The sequence below is a fragment of the Macaca mulatta genome, chromosome X (assembly GCF_049350105.2).
Source record: "Macaca mulatta isolate MMU2019108-1 chromosome X, T2T-MMU8v2.0, whole genome shotgun sequence".
Taxonomy (NCBI): domain Eukaryota; kingdom Metazoa; phylum Chordata; class Mammalia; order Primates; family Cercopithecidae; genus Macaca; species Macaca mulatta.
This window is the reverse complement of record NC_133426.1, coordinates 139,344,096-139,356,617: the sequence shown is the minus strand read 5'-3', so window position 1 is coordinate 139,356,617 and position 12,522 is coordinate 139,344,096. Positions and strand designations below refer to the sequence as shown.

The 12,522-nt window shown below is 40.3% G+C and overlaps 1 protein-coding gene across 3 annotated transcripts in view; it reads left to right on the top strand.

Moving 5' to 3' along the window:
- HS6ST2 (heparan sulfate 6-O-sulfotransferase 2) overlaps positions 1 to 12,522 on the top strand; it is a 359,670-nt gene that overhangs the window by 102,539 nt on the left and 244,609 nt on the right. The gene's annotated exons all lie outside the window — the stretch shown is intronic.

Below are 12,522 nucleotides of genomic sequence, written 5' to 3'. Positions count from 1 at the left end.
CCTCAATTTCAGAGCCTGCTATTGGTCTCTTCAGGGATTCAACTTCTTCCTGGTTTAGTCTTGGGAGAGTGTAAGTGTCCAGGAAATTATCCATTTCTTCTAGGTTTTCTAATTTATTTGTGTAGAGTTGTTTATAGTATTCTCTGATGGTAGTTTGTGTTTCTATGGGGTCGGTGGTGATATCCCCTTTATCATTTTTTATTGTGTCTATTTGGTTCTTCTTTCTTTTCTTCTTTATTAGTCTTGCTAGCGGTCTATCAATTTTGTTGAGCTTTTCAAAAAACCAGCTCCTGGATTCATTGATTTTTTCAAGGGTTTTTTGTGTCTCTATCTCCTTCAGTTCTGCTCTGATCTTAGTTATTTCTTGCCTTCTGATAGCTTTTGAATGTGTTTGCTCTTGCTTCTCTAGTTCTTTTAATTGTGATGTTAGGGTGTCAATTTTAGATCTTTCCTGCTTTCTCTTGTGGGCATTTAGTGCTATAAATTTCCCTCTACACACTGCTTTAAATGTGTCCCAGAGATTCTGGTATGTTGTATCTTTGTTCTCATTGGTTTCAAAGAACATCTTTATTTCTGCCTTCATATCATTATGTACCCAGTAGTCATTCAGGAGCAGGTTGTTCAGTTTTCATGTAGTTGAGCGGTTTTGATTGAGTTTCTTAGTCCTGAGTTCTAGTTTGATTGCACTGTGGTCTGAGAGACAGTTTGTTATAATTTCTGTTCTTTTACATTTGCTGAGGAGTGCTTAACTTCCAACTATGTGGTCAATTTTGGAATAAGTGTGATGTGGTGCTGAAAAGAATGTATATTCTGTTGATTTGGGGTGGAGAGTTCTGTAAATGTCTGTTAGGTCTGCTTGGTGCAGAGGTGAGTTCAATTCCTGGATATCCTTGTTAACTTTCTGTCTCGTTGATCTGTCTAATGTTGACAGTGGGGTGTTGACGTTTCCCATTATTATTGTATGGGAGTCTAAGTCTCTTTGTAAGTCTCTAAGGGCTTGCTTTATGAATCTGGGTGCTCCTGTATTGGGTGCATATATATTTAGGATAGTTAGCTCTTCCTGATGAATTCATCCCTTTACCATTATGTAATGGCCTTCTTTGTCTCTTTTGATCTTTGATGATTCAAATTCTCTTTTATCAGAGACTAGGACTGCAACCCCTGCTTTTGTTTTGTTTTCCATTTGCTTGGTAGATCTTCCTCCATCCCTTTATTTTGAGCCTATATGTGTCTCTGCATGTGAGATGGGTCCCCTGAATACAGCAAACTAATGGGTCTTGACTCTATCCGATTTGCCAGTCTGTGTCTTTTAATTGGACCATTTAGTCCATTTACATTTAAGGTTTATATTGTTATGTGTGAATTTGATCCTGTCATTATGATATTTTACTCGCTAGTTTATGCAGTTTCTTCCTAGCCTTGCACGACTTTACATTTTGACATGTTTTTGCAATGGCTGGTACCTGTTGTTCCTTTCCATGTTTAGTGCTTCCTTCAGGATCTCTTGTAGGGCAGGCCTCATGGTGGCAAAATAGCTAAGCATTTGCTTGTCTGTAAAGGATTTTATTTTTCCTTCACTTATGTAACTTAGTTTGGCTGGATATGAAATTCTGGGTTGAAAATTCTTTTCTTTAAGAATGTTGAGTATTGGCCCCCACTCTCTTCTGGCTTGGAGAGTTTCTGCCAAGAGATCTGCTGTTAGTCTGATGGGTTTCCCTTTGTATGTAACCCGAGCTTTCTCTCTGGCTGCCCTTAACATTTTTTCCTTCATTTCAACTTTGGTGAATCTGACAATTATGTGTCTTTGAGTTGCTCTTCTCGAGAAGTATCTTTGTAGCGTTCTCTGTATTTCCTGAATTGGAATGTTGGCCTGCCCTACTAGGTTGGGGAAGTTCTCCTGGATGATATCCTGAAGAGTGTTTTCCAACTTGGTTCCATTTTCCCCCTCACTTTCAGGCACCCCAATCAGACGTAGATTTGGTCTTTTTACATAATCCCATACTTCTTGCAGGCTTTGTTCATTTCTTTTTCTTCTTTTTTCTTTTGGTTTCTCTTCTCGCTTCATTTCATTCATTTGATCCTCAATCGCAGATACTCTTTCTTCCAGTTGATCGAGTCGGTTACTGAAGCTTGTGCATTTGTCACGTATTTCTCGTGTCATGGTTTTCATCTCTTTCATTTCGTTTAGGACCTTCTCTGCATTAATTACTCTAGCCATCAATTCTTCCACTTTTTTTTCAAGATTTTTAGTTTCTTTGCGCTGGGTACGTAATTCCTCCTTTAGCTCTGAGAAATTTGATGGACTGAAGCCTTCTTCTCTCATCTCGTCAAAGTCATTCTCCGTCCAGCTTTGATCCGTTGCTGGCGATGAGCTGCGCTCCTTTGCCGGGGGAGATGCACTCTTATTTTTTGAATTTCCAGCTTTTCTGACCTGCTTTTTCCCCATCTTTGTGGTTTTATCTGCCTTTGGTCTTTGATGATGGTGATGTACTGATGGAGTTTTGGTGTAGGTGTCCTTTCTGTTTGTTAGTTTTCCTTCTAACGGTCAGGACTCTCAGCTGTAGATCTGTTGGAGTTTGGTTGAGGTCCACTCCAGACCCTATTTGCCTGGGTATCAGCAGCGAAGGCTGCAGAATATAGAATATTGCTGAACAGCGAGTGTTGCTGTCTGATTCTTGCTCTGGAAGCTTTTTCTCAGGGGTGTACCCTGCCATGTGAGGTGTGAGGTGTCAGTCTGTACCTAGTGGGGGATGTCTCCCAGTTAGGCTACTCAGGGGTCAGGGACCCACTTGAGCATGCAGTCTTTCCATTCTCAGATCTCAACCTCCATGCTGGGAGATCCACTGTTCTCTTCAAAGCTATCAGACAGGAGCATTTACCTCTGCCAAGGTTTCTGCTGCTTTTTTGTTTAGCTATGCCCTGTCCCCAGAGGAGGAGTGTACAGAGGCAGGCCAGCCTCCTTGAGCTGTGTTGGGCTCCACCCAACGAGCTTCCCGATGGCTTTGTTTACCCACTTAGGCCTCAGCAATGGTGGGCGCCCCTCCCCCAGTCTTGCTGCTGCCTTGCAGTTAGATCTCAGACTGCTGTGCTAGCAATGAGGGAGGCTCTGTGGGCATGGGACCCTCTGGGCCAGGTGTGGGATATAATATCCTGGTGTGCCGTTTGCTAAGACCCTTGGTAAAGCGCAGTATTAGGGTGGGAGTTACCCAATTTTCCAGGTGTTGTGTGTCTCCGTTTCCCTGGCTAGGAAAAGGTCTTCCCTTTCCCCTTGTGCTTCCCAGGTGAGGTGATGCCTCACCCTGCTTCAGCTCTCGCTGGTCGGTCTGCACCAGCTGACCAGCACTGATTGTCTGGCACTCCCCAGTGAGGTGAACCCAGTACCTCAGTTGAAAGTGCAGAAATCACCTGTCTTTTTTGTCACTCATGCTGGGAGCTGGAGGCTGGAGCTGTTCTTATTCGGCCATCTCGGGCGCGTCTGAGTAAGCTTCTTAATCCTGAATTCTAATTTGATTGCGTTGTGGTCTGAGAGACAGTTTGTTATCATTTCTGTTCTTTTGCATTTGCTGAGGAATGTTTTACTTCCAATTATGTGGTCAGTTTTAGAATAAGGGCTATGTGATGCTGAGAATAATGTATATTCTGTTGATTTGGTCTGTAGATGTCTATTAGGTCCACTTGGTCCAGAGCTGAGTTGAAGTCCTGAATATCCTTGTTAATTTTTTGTCTCATTGATCTAATATTGACAGTGGGGTGTTAAAGTCTCCCACTATTATTGTGTTGGAGTCTAAGCCTCTTTATAGGTCTCTAAGAACGTGCTATATGAATCTCGGTGCTCATGTATTGGGTGCACATATATTTAGGATAGTTAGCTCTTCTTGTTGTATTGATCCCTTTACCATTATGTAATGCCTTTGTCTTTTTTGATCTTTGTTGGTTTAAAGTCTGTTTCATCTGAGACTAGGATTGCAACCCCTGCTTTGTTTTACTTTCCATTTGCTTGTTAAATCTTCTTCATCCCTTTATTTTGAGCCTATTTGTGTCTTTGCACATGAGATGGGTCTCCTCAATACAGCACACTGATGGGTCTTGACTTTTTATCCAATTTGCCAGTCTGTGTCTTTTAACTGGAGCATTTAGCCCATTTATATTTAAGGTTAATGTTGTTATGTGTGAATTTGATCCTTATGATGCTAGCTGGTTACTTTTCCCATTAATTGATGCAGTTTCTTCATAGTGTTGATGGTCTTTACAGTTTTGTATGTTTTTGCGGTGCCTGGTACTGGTTTTTCCTTTCTATGTTTAGTGCTTCCTTCAGGCACTCTTGTAAGGCAGCCAATTGGTGACAATCTCTCTCAGCATTTGCTTGTCTGTAAAGGATTTTATTTCTCCTTCGCTTATGAAGCTTAGTTTCGCTGGATATGAAATTCTGGGTTGAAAATTGGTTTTTTAAAGAATGTTGAATATTGGCCCCCGCTCTCTTCTGGCTTGTAGGGTTTCTGCAGAGAGATCTGTTGTTAGTCTGATGGGCTTCTGTTTGTGGGTAACCCGACCTTTCTTTCTGGCTGCCCTTAACATTTTTTCCTTCATTTCAACCTTGGTGAATCTGATGATTATGTTTATTAGGGTTGCTCTTCTGGAGGTGTATCTTTGTGGTGTTCTCTGTATTTCCTCAATTTGAGGAAATGTTGGTCTGTCTTGCTATGTTGGGGAAGTTCTCCTGGATAATATCCAGAAGAGTGTTTTCCAACTTGGTTCCATTCTCCCCGTCCCTTTCATTTACCCCAGTCAAACATAGGTTTGATCTTTTCATATATTCCCATATTTCTTGGAGGCTTTTGTTTGTTTTGCTTTATTCTTTTTTTTCCCAATCTTGTCTTCACACTTTATTTCATTAAGTTGATTTTCAATCTCTGATATCCTTTCTTCCACTTGATCGATTTGGCTGTTTATACTTGTGTATGCTTCATGAAGTTCTTATGCTGTGTTTTCAGCTCCATCAGGTCATTTATATCCTCCTCCAGACTGGTTATTCTAGTTAGTAATTCCTCTAACCTTTTTTCAAGGTTCTTAGCTTCCTTGCCTTGGGTTAGAACATGCTCCTTTAGCTCAAAGGAGTTTGTTATTACCCACCTTCTGAAGCTTACTTCTGTCAGTTCGTCAATGTCATTCTCCATCCATTTTTGTTCCCTTGCTTGCCAGGAGTTGTGAACCTTTGGAGGAGAAGAGGTGTGCTGGTTTTTGGAATTCTCAGCCTTTCTGCGATGGTTTTTCCTCATCTTCATGAATTTATCTACTTTTGGTCTTTGATGTTGCTGACCTTCATATGGGGTTTCTCTGTGGATGTCCTTTTCATTAATGTTGATGCTATTCCTTTCTCTTTGTTAATTTTCCTTCTAACAACCAGACCCCTCTGCTGCAGGTCTGCTGGAGTTTGCTGGAGGTCCAATCCAGACCCTGTTTGCCTGGGTATCATCAGTGGAGGCTGCAGAACAGCAAAGATTGCTACCTGTTCCTTCATGAGGAATGTTATGAAGGCATAGTAAGCCTTCTTCAATATTTAATTGTCTGCATACTGATGGATATTTTTAGGGATGAAGTTAAGTGGTTCTTGTTTGCAGTGGATACAATGCTTATGAGGAAAGTAGAGCTCTTCTTAAATAGAGTCTTTTGGGTAGAAACTCCCTTGGTGAAGTTCCTGAAGTCTTTTACTTTGCTGATCCTCAATTCAGTTTCATCAGCTTACCCAGAGTTTATCAAACTTTGGAGGAATGATTTTAACAACCAAATTTGGCCAGATGCAGTGGCTCATGCCTATAATCCCAGCATTTTGGGAGGCCAAGGCAGGAGGATCACTTGAGGCAAGGAGTTTAAGACCAGCCTGGGCAACACGGTGAAACCCCATCTCAAAAAAAAAAAAAAAAAAAAAAAAAAAAATTAAGCTAGTGGGGTGTGTCACTGTGTACCTGCAGTCCGAGTTACTCAGGAGGCTGAGTTGGGAGGATCACTTAAGCCTAGGAGGTGGGGGCTGCAGTGAGCCATGATTGTGCCACTGCCCTTGAGCCTGGGCAACAGAGTGAGACTCTGTCTCTTTAAATAAATAAATATGTAATAAAAGTGAAAAAAAACAGGCAAATGTATAAGTCACTGATCTGTAACTCTAACGTGACAGTTTATTTACTAATTGTATTGCCAACTGACACTGATTATTCAGACCCTTAAGATGCACTCTTGTGTGAGGATTTCACTCAAGACACCAAATTATAGACAATGAATGTTACATGGAGAACAGAGTTGAAATACTTCCATGTATATTCTCTCTGAGAAAACCACCTCTTTTCCAGGAGAGGTTGTTCTGCAGAGGGTGCCAGATCCCAATCCTGAAGAATCCGAGCACCTTTTGAAATTGTATTCTGGGGGTGAGGCCCTGCTTGTTTACCTTGATCAGACAGGTGAATTTCCTCAGCTTCCTCAGCCGTTGATTTCTAAATGGTCTCTTGCTTTGAGTTGCAGGTAAGCTTTCTTGATGTAGATCCTTTCTGTTTTCTTTGTAGGTACTTCATGGTTCAGACTTTCACTACTGCAACTACAGTTCCCGTAAAGTGATTACTATGTGCTAGATTGTATACTAAGTGTTTTCCATGAAATACTTAGTTGTCACGTCAACCCTACACAGGTCTGGCCAATAAACATTTCTGCAGTAATTGAAATTTTCTATAATATCAGCACTCCCCAACTCTGGTAACTATTAACACATGTTAATATCAAGCACTTAAAATGTTTCTAGTGCGACTAAGAAACTGAAGTTTTAATTTTGTTTAGTTTTGATTAATTAAAATGTAAATAGCTAGTGTGGCCAGTGGCTATGGTATTGAGATGATGCAGATACAAGTACTTTGATTCTCATATTGCATGTAGAGAAGCTACAGTTCAAAGAAATTAAATAATTTTCTCAAGGTCACAGAACTTGCAAATGGCAGAGCAGGGATTTGATTCTGAAGTCAATGTCCTTATGCCTATAGTGTTTGGCCACTATTTAGACTGTGCCTGCTCTTTTTGTATCCAAATTTGTAAAGAAACACCTCTGGTACATTTGCAATTAACCATTCAAAGAAATAAAACTGATAATTATACAATAAAGGACAACAGTCATTAAAACAGCACTACCCTGGTCCCAAAATAGAAGTATGACTAATGGAACAGAAGAAAAAGTATACAGGTATGAAAATAGATGTTCATGTGTTATCTTTATATTCATATATTACTGTGATGAACTGAGCATCACAAAAGAATAAGAAAGGAAGAACTATTTAATGATTTGGGAAAAACTGGTTATCAATTAAACATCCATAAGCTCCTAACCTGGCACTGTATGAAAATATATTTCAAATGGCTTAAGATTCAATTATTAAAGAACAAACTTGTTTAAATAGTCAAATCACAGACAAGAAACAGCAGAAAATTCATTTAAGAAACCATCTGTTCCATGGTAAGTTCTGAAGAAATCATGAAGGAAAAAATTACAGATTTGACTGCTTAAGAAGTAAAGACTAATGAAGAATAAAAATATACTTAGAATAAAAAGGAAAACAGATTTGGGGAATATTTGCAATGAATAAGAAAGACAAGGGTGATAATTACATTATCAATAAGAAAACCTTAAGATACCCAGGAAAGTTAATGGAAAAGAACGTGAACAGACAGTTCACACACCAGGGGATATAACTAGTGATTGAGCTTATAGGGAATAGTTGAAATAGGGCTTTTCAAAGAGGTACAAATTAAGTGATGACAAGATAGCATCTTATACCTTTTGAATTAGCAGACATTTCAGAAAATAATAATTCTTTGTGTTGAAGATAAGGCAGAAAACTGCTGTATATGTTGCCTGCGGCAGCTAAAATTACTCTAATTTAGGAAGCAAATTTGATGAAGTAATCAAGAACCATAAAAATGTTCATTCAGTCTGGCTTAATAATCCGCCCCTGAAAATTTATCTGAGGAAAAAATCCTAAGGAAAATTCACCTCCTTTTATCATCAAACCTGTAAAGTAGAGGAAAGGCCATATATTAAATAATGTGAAGATTTTAATTTGTAGAGTTAGCCCTAATAAGGAAAGGAAGGGAAGCAATCTAAAATGCTGAGTCTTTGGTGAAGGCCATTAAATATATTATGATACATATACTCTGTAGAATATTATGCATCTGGTAAAGTGATAATTATGGCCACTGTGTAGCAGCATGGAAAATGTTTATAATGGCAAATGAAAAACAGCAGGATACACATTTGTATCTTGTCTAAAATTTTCAACCCAGTCAAAAGATACACATGCGGGCCAGGTGGTGGCTCATGCCTGTAATCCCAGCACTTAGGGAGGCCAAGGCAGGCAGATCACTTCAGGTCAGGAGTTCAAGACCAGTCTGGCCAACATGGCGAAACCCCTTGTCTACTAAAAAAAGATAAAAATTAGCCGGGTGTGGTGGCATACTATGCCTGTAATCCCAACTACTCGGTAGGCTGAGGCAGGAAAATCACTTGAACCTGTGAAGTGGAGGTTGTGGTGAGCCGAGATTGTACCACTACGCTCTAGCCTGGGTGACAGAGCAAAACTCCATGTCCAAAAAAACCACAACAAACAAACAAAAAAATCTCCCACATGCGTAAGGACCCAGACTGGAAGGGAACTCACAGCAAACAAAAACAGTTGGTATGTTAGGGTCGTGGGACTTCTTTTTATTTTTATTTACTTTTGTCCTATTTTCTCAACAAACACAAACTGGAAATGGAAACACAGTCACAGAAATGAAGGATATTCATAAAACATTGTTTCCTGTTGGAAGCTGCCTTTTTTTCTCCTTTGCCCTCAGACGCGTACTCCTCATTTTGATGAGCAGCAAGTGATCAGAATTATCCAGCCTTCAGTCAAACATAATCTGTAGAAGAAAGCACTGCTTTATGCAAGGAGATTTACTGTGTGATGGTTGGCAAAAGAAAGAATGCACAAAGGCTCTGTGTGGGCAAATTTAGCAGAAGTACTGAAAACGAAAGGAGAGCCCATCTGGTAGAATGTGCTGTGGCAAGTTAAACTGAGTTTTATGAACATGAAATACCAGAAGAAAATCCAAACGCCCTGGACTTGGAAAAAGCCCATCTGAGGCACTATAAAACCAATCAACTACAGACTGACAATATGCCGCTCATAAGCTCAGATATGCCCATTACTAGGGAGAGCATCATTCAAGCCAGATTCTGCAGAGCTCATTTGATGTGGATTTCCCTTAGGGGAAAAAAATCAAGAAATTACCCACCGTGTCCCCCACACATGCGCAGATGCCTGATACAGAGCTAATGTTTCAATAAATATGGTAAATGCATAATGATCTGGAAGGCATTGGTTTGGCTTCTGCCTCACATTCATTAGTGAACTCTCACACCCAAACCGGACAACTAGACTTGGGTATGGATATAAGGAGCCATTTTTCCCTCCCTCCCTACCTCCTTTCCCCACTTGCCTTTCTCTTTTTCCTCCCAATTCTTTTCGTTCTTTCCTCTCCCCTCCCTCCTTCTCTCCCTTCCTTCCCTCTGTCCCTCCCTCCCTCCCTGACTTCCTTCCTTCCTTCCTTCTTTCCTTCGTTTATTTCTCTCTCCCTCCATCCCTTCCTTCCTTTCTTTCTCTCTCCCTCCCTTCCTCCCTCCCTTCCTTCTTTTCTTCATTCCTTCTTTCCTGTCCCTCCCTCCCTCCCTCTTCCTCCCTTCTTTCCTTCCCTCCTTCCTCTCACTCTCTCCCTCCCTCCCTTTCTTTCCTCCTGCTTTAGCCTGTATGTCTGGAATACTTTATAGTTCCACTACGCTTTCCCCCTTATTTCGTCCTGATGTTCCTCCAATTCTCCATTTCCTCTATTTTTACTCTGAGGCTCTTTTGAGTGCATGTATCCTCCATATTCAGCTACTTCTGCTTTTCCCAACCCTTAATGCTTTGATTGCTTCCATTAGAGTGTCAATAAATTTGTCGTGATCCTTGTCTGTATATAGTTCTTCCTTGTATTTCAAGTCCCTTTATGATAACTCTGCTACAAGTGTGCTTTCAATGGCACAGTAGTTCTGCTGTGGCTTTGGGGCTGGTTTGGTTTTCTTTTCAAGGAGATAGCTACGTGTGGTAACTTGATTGAGGAAGGGCACAAAAGCAGTCTAAGTGTTTGAAGGACTGTCTCTGGGAAGAGGAGCTTAGCTATTCCCACGTGGCTAGAAAGGGCACAACAAATCCCACTGGGAGGTGGACTTAGACTCTGTAAAAGAAAGCATATTCTAATATAGCAGGCCAAAGACAGAATGGGCTATTTCCAGGGCGGACATATCTGGGTGTTCAGTTTGTGCATTGTTCAAAGACACCTGGATGAGAAAATGAATGGGAGCTGAAATGCAGGCCGTGCTTTGCTCACTAAGCCCTGTGCTCTGGAGTGAGGCCATGCCGACCTGGAAGAACGGGTGCCTAGAGAAGTTTGCTATACCACATAAAGACACCATTATGTACTAGTGGTAGCCTTAGCTATCCCAGGAGGGGATATTGTCTACTGTTGCAGAACAAGGGAGCAAATAGATGAACTTGTGTGCTAGAGGAAGTGCTTGCCTCCACCATCTCCACATTTCCTGGGTGTGCTTTGATTGTACTACACTGCCAAACAATCCCTTTTTCTAAACTTGTCTGTGCCAATCTTGCATCTTCTTATCTCACATATGCTAACAACATCCACATTAAGACTCTCAACTTCCCCGAGATGGATAGGTGCCATCACATACCATGCTGGATTGAATTCTCATTTCAGAGAATGCATCTTCTTTCTTCTTTTCAAAGAGGATCAGCATCCCATTCTTGCCCACCACCTAGTACTTTGTTAGGAACACAGGAGGTAAGGCAAACTGAAAGCACTTTGAAAACTATGAAGAATGTTTTCATCAATATCGTTAGACAAGATCCTGTTACACTGGGAAGTCAAGAGGCTTTACTGGCATTTAGTGCCTCTTGTTTCACCATCAAGATTCCCTGTCGACAACAGTTCATAGTTGAGTCTCTATTCATCAGACTTTCTGCAGAGTTGACGTACACACCATTTATTTGGCTCTCAGTGTATAACATTTGGTAGTGAGTCACCCTTTCCTGTGTACATCTTGTTTACCCCAGATAGACTGTAAACTCCTGGACCAATTCAGGGAACCACATACTAGTTGCCTGCTGTGGAAAGGAAATGCTTTATTTCAGAAAGTCACTTCTCTCCATGAGGAAAGAACAGTGAGGGTTATTTTAAATTGTTGTAGTTGAATTCCACATGGCAACTGAGATGGTCCCAAGATTTGGGCCATGTCAATTTAGGGAGTAGGTAATTAAAGGCAGTCCAACAATTCCACAAATTTATAGTTAGGTGCCATGCCATACACTGTCTTGGAATTCCCCACAATGACATTGTGTAATGTATACTTTTTGAATTCAATTGAATTTATCCTTCCTTCCACCTTTCCTCCCTTCCTTCAACAAATATTCATTGAGACTGTGCTATGTTTCAGTCTTTGTTCCAATGAACGAAAACAGACAAAAGTCTGTGCCATCATGGAACTTTCTATTCTTGTCCAGATCTGCCATTTACTAGCTGTGTGTAGACTCAACGAAATCACTTCCCTTTCTGGAACAAGTGTGTTCTTCTTTGTACACTGAAGGTTTCACAAATGTTTTCATTTTTCCTTCCTACTATTTTTTCTTTAATCAACCTCCGTACTTTTAATTGCTTTCTTGATCATCTATTTTCGCCTACTATCCAGTACTGTAAGGAAAATAACAAGGATGCCCTTTTTCAATGGTTCACCTTTGGGTATATTTATATCCATGTTTGACTAGATCATTCCTTTTTTAATATCATCAATTTGTTTAGCCCAAAGATAGTGGCTGTTGTATTTCCATCTTGAGTGCCAAGCTCACAATGAGCTGTTACTCAGTTTTTGAAGTATTTTCTCCCATTATAACATCAGCCTTCTTTCGTTTATTTCCTTTAGTCCTCTGTCCTGAGAGCATCCCCCAGAGTTATAGCCTTGGATTCTCAAGCTGCAGGAGATTGCCTGTTTAACCATGACAAATACTCAGGACAAAATTGAGCCTTTTTTGTCTTATAATTTTATTTGTTTAAATCTTGACTGCTTATAGTAAATATCCTCTCAAAGATAATTTCATTTCCAAACAATTTGGTACCTGATTTGACGCAGCTTGAGTGTTTATTTTGAGGATATCGTTTTTCTTTTTTAATGAGTTCCCCAAAATAGCTTTTAGTGTTTTTACGTCTTTCTTTTTCTTCCCTGGCTATCAGTGGGATTGTAGTTAACATTGCTGGAGGATTATTAGTTTATTAATAATAATTGTCTCTTAAATTTCTGTTTTGGCAGCAGCATTTGGTCATTATTGAAAAAATGGAGCTTTTAAAAAATGGAATGACTTTAAGGAATCTGAAGAAAAGATAAATGTACCCCTGTATGATTTTTAT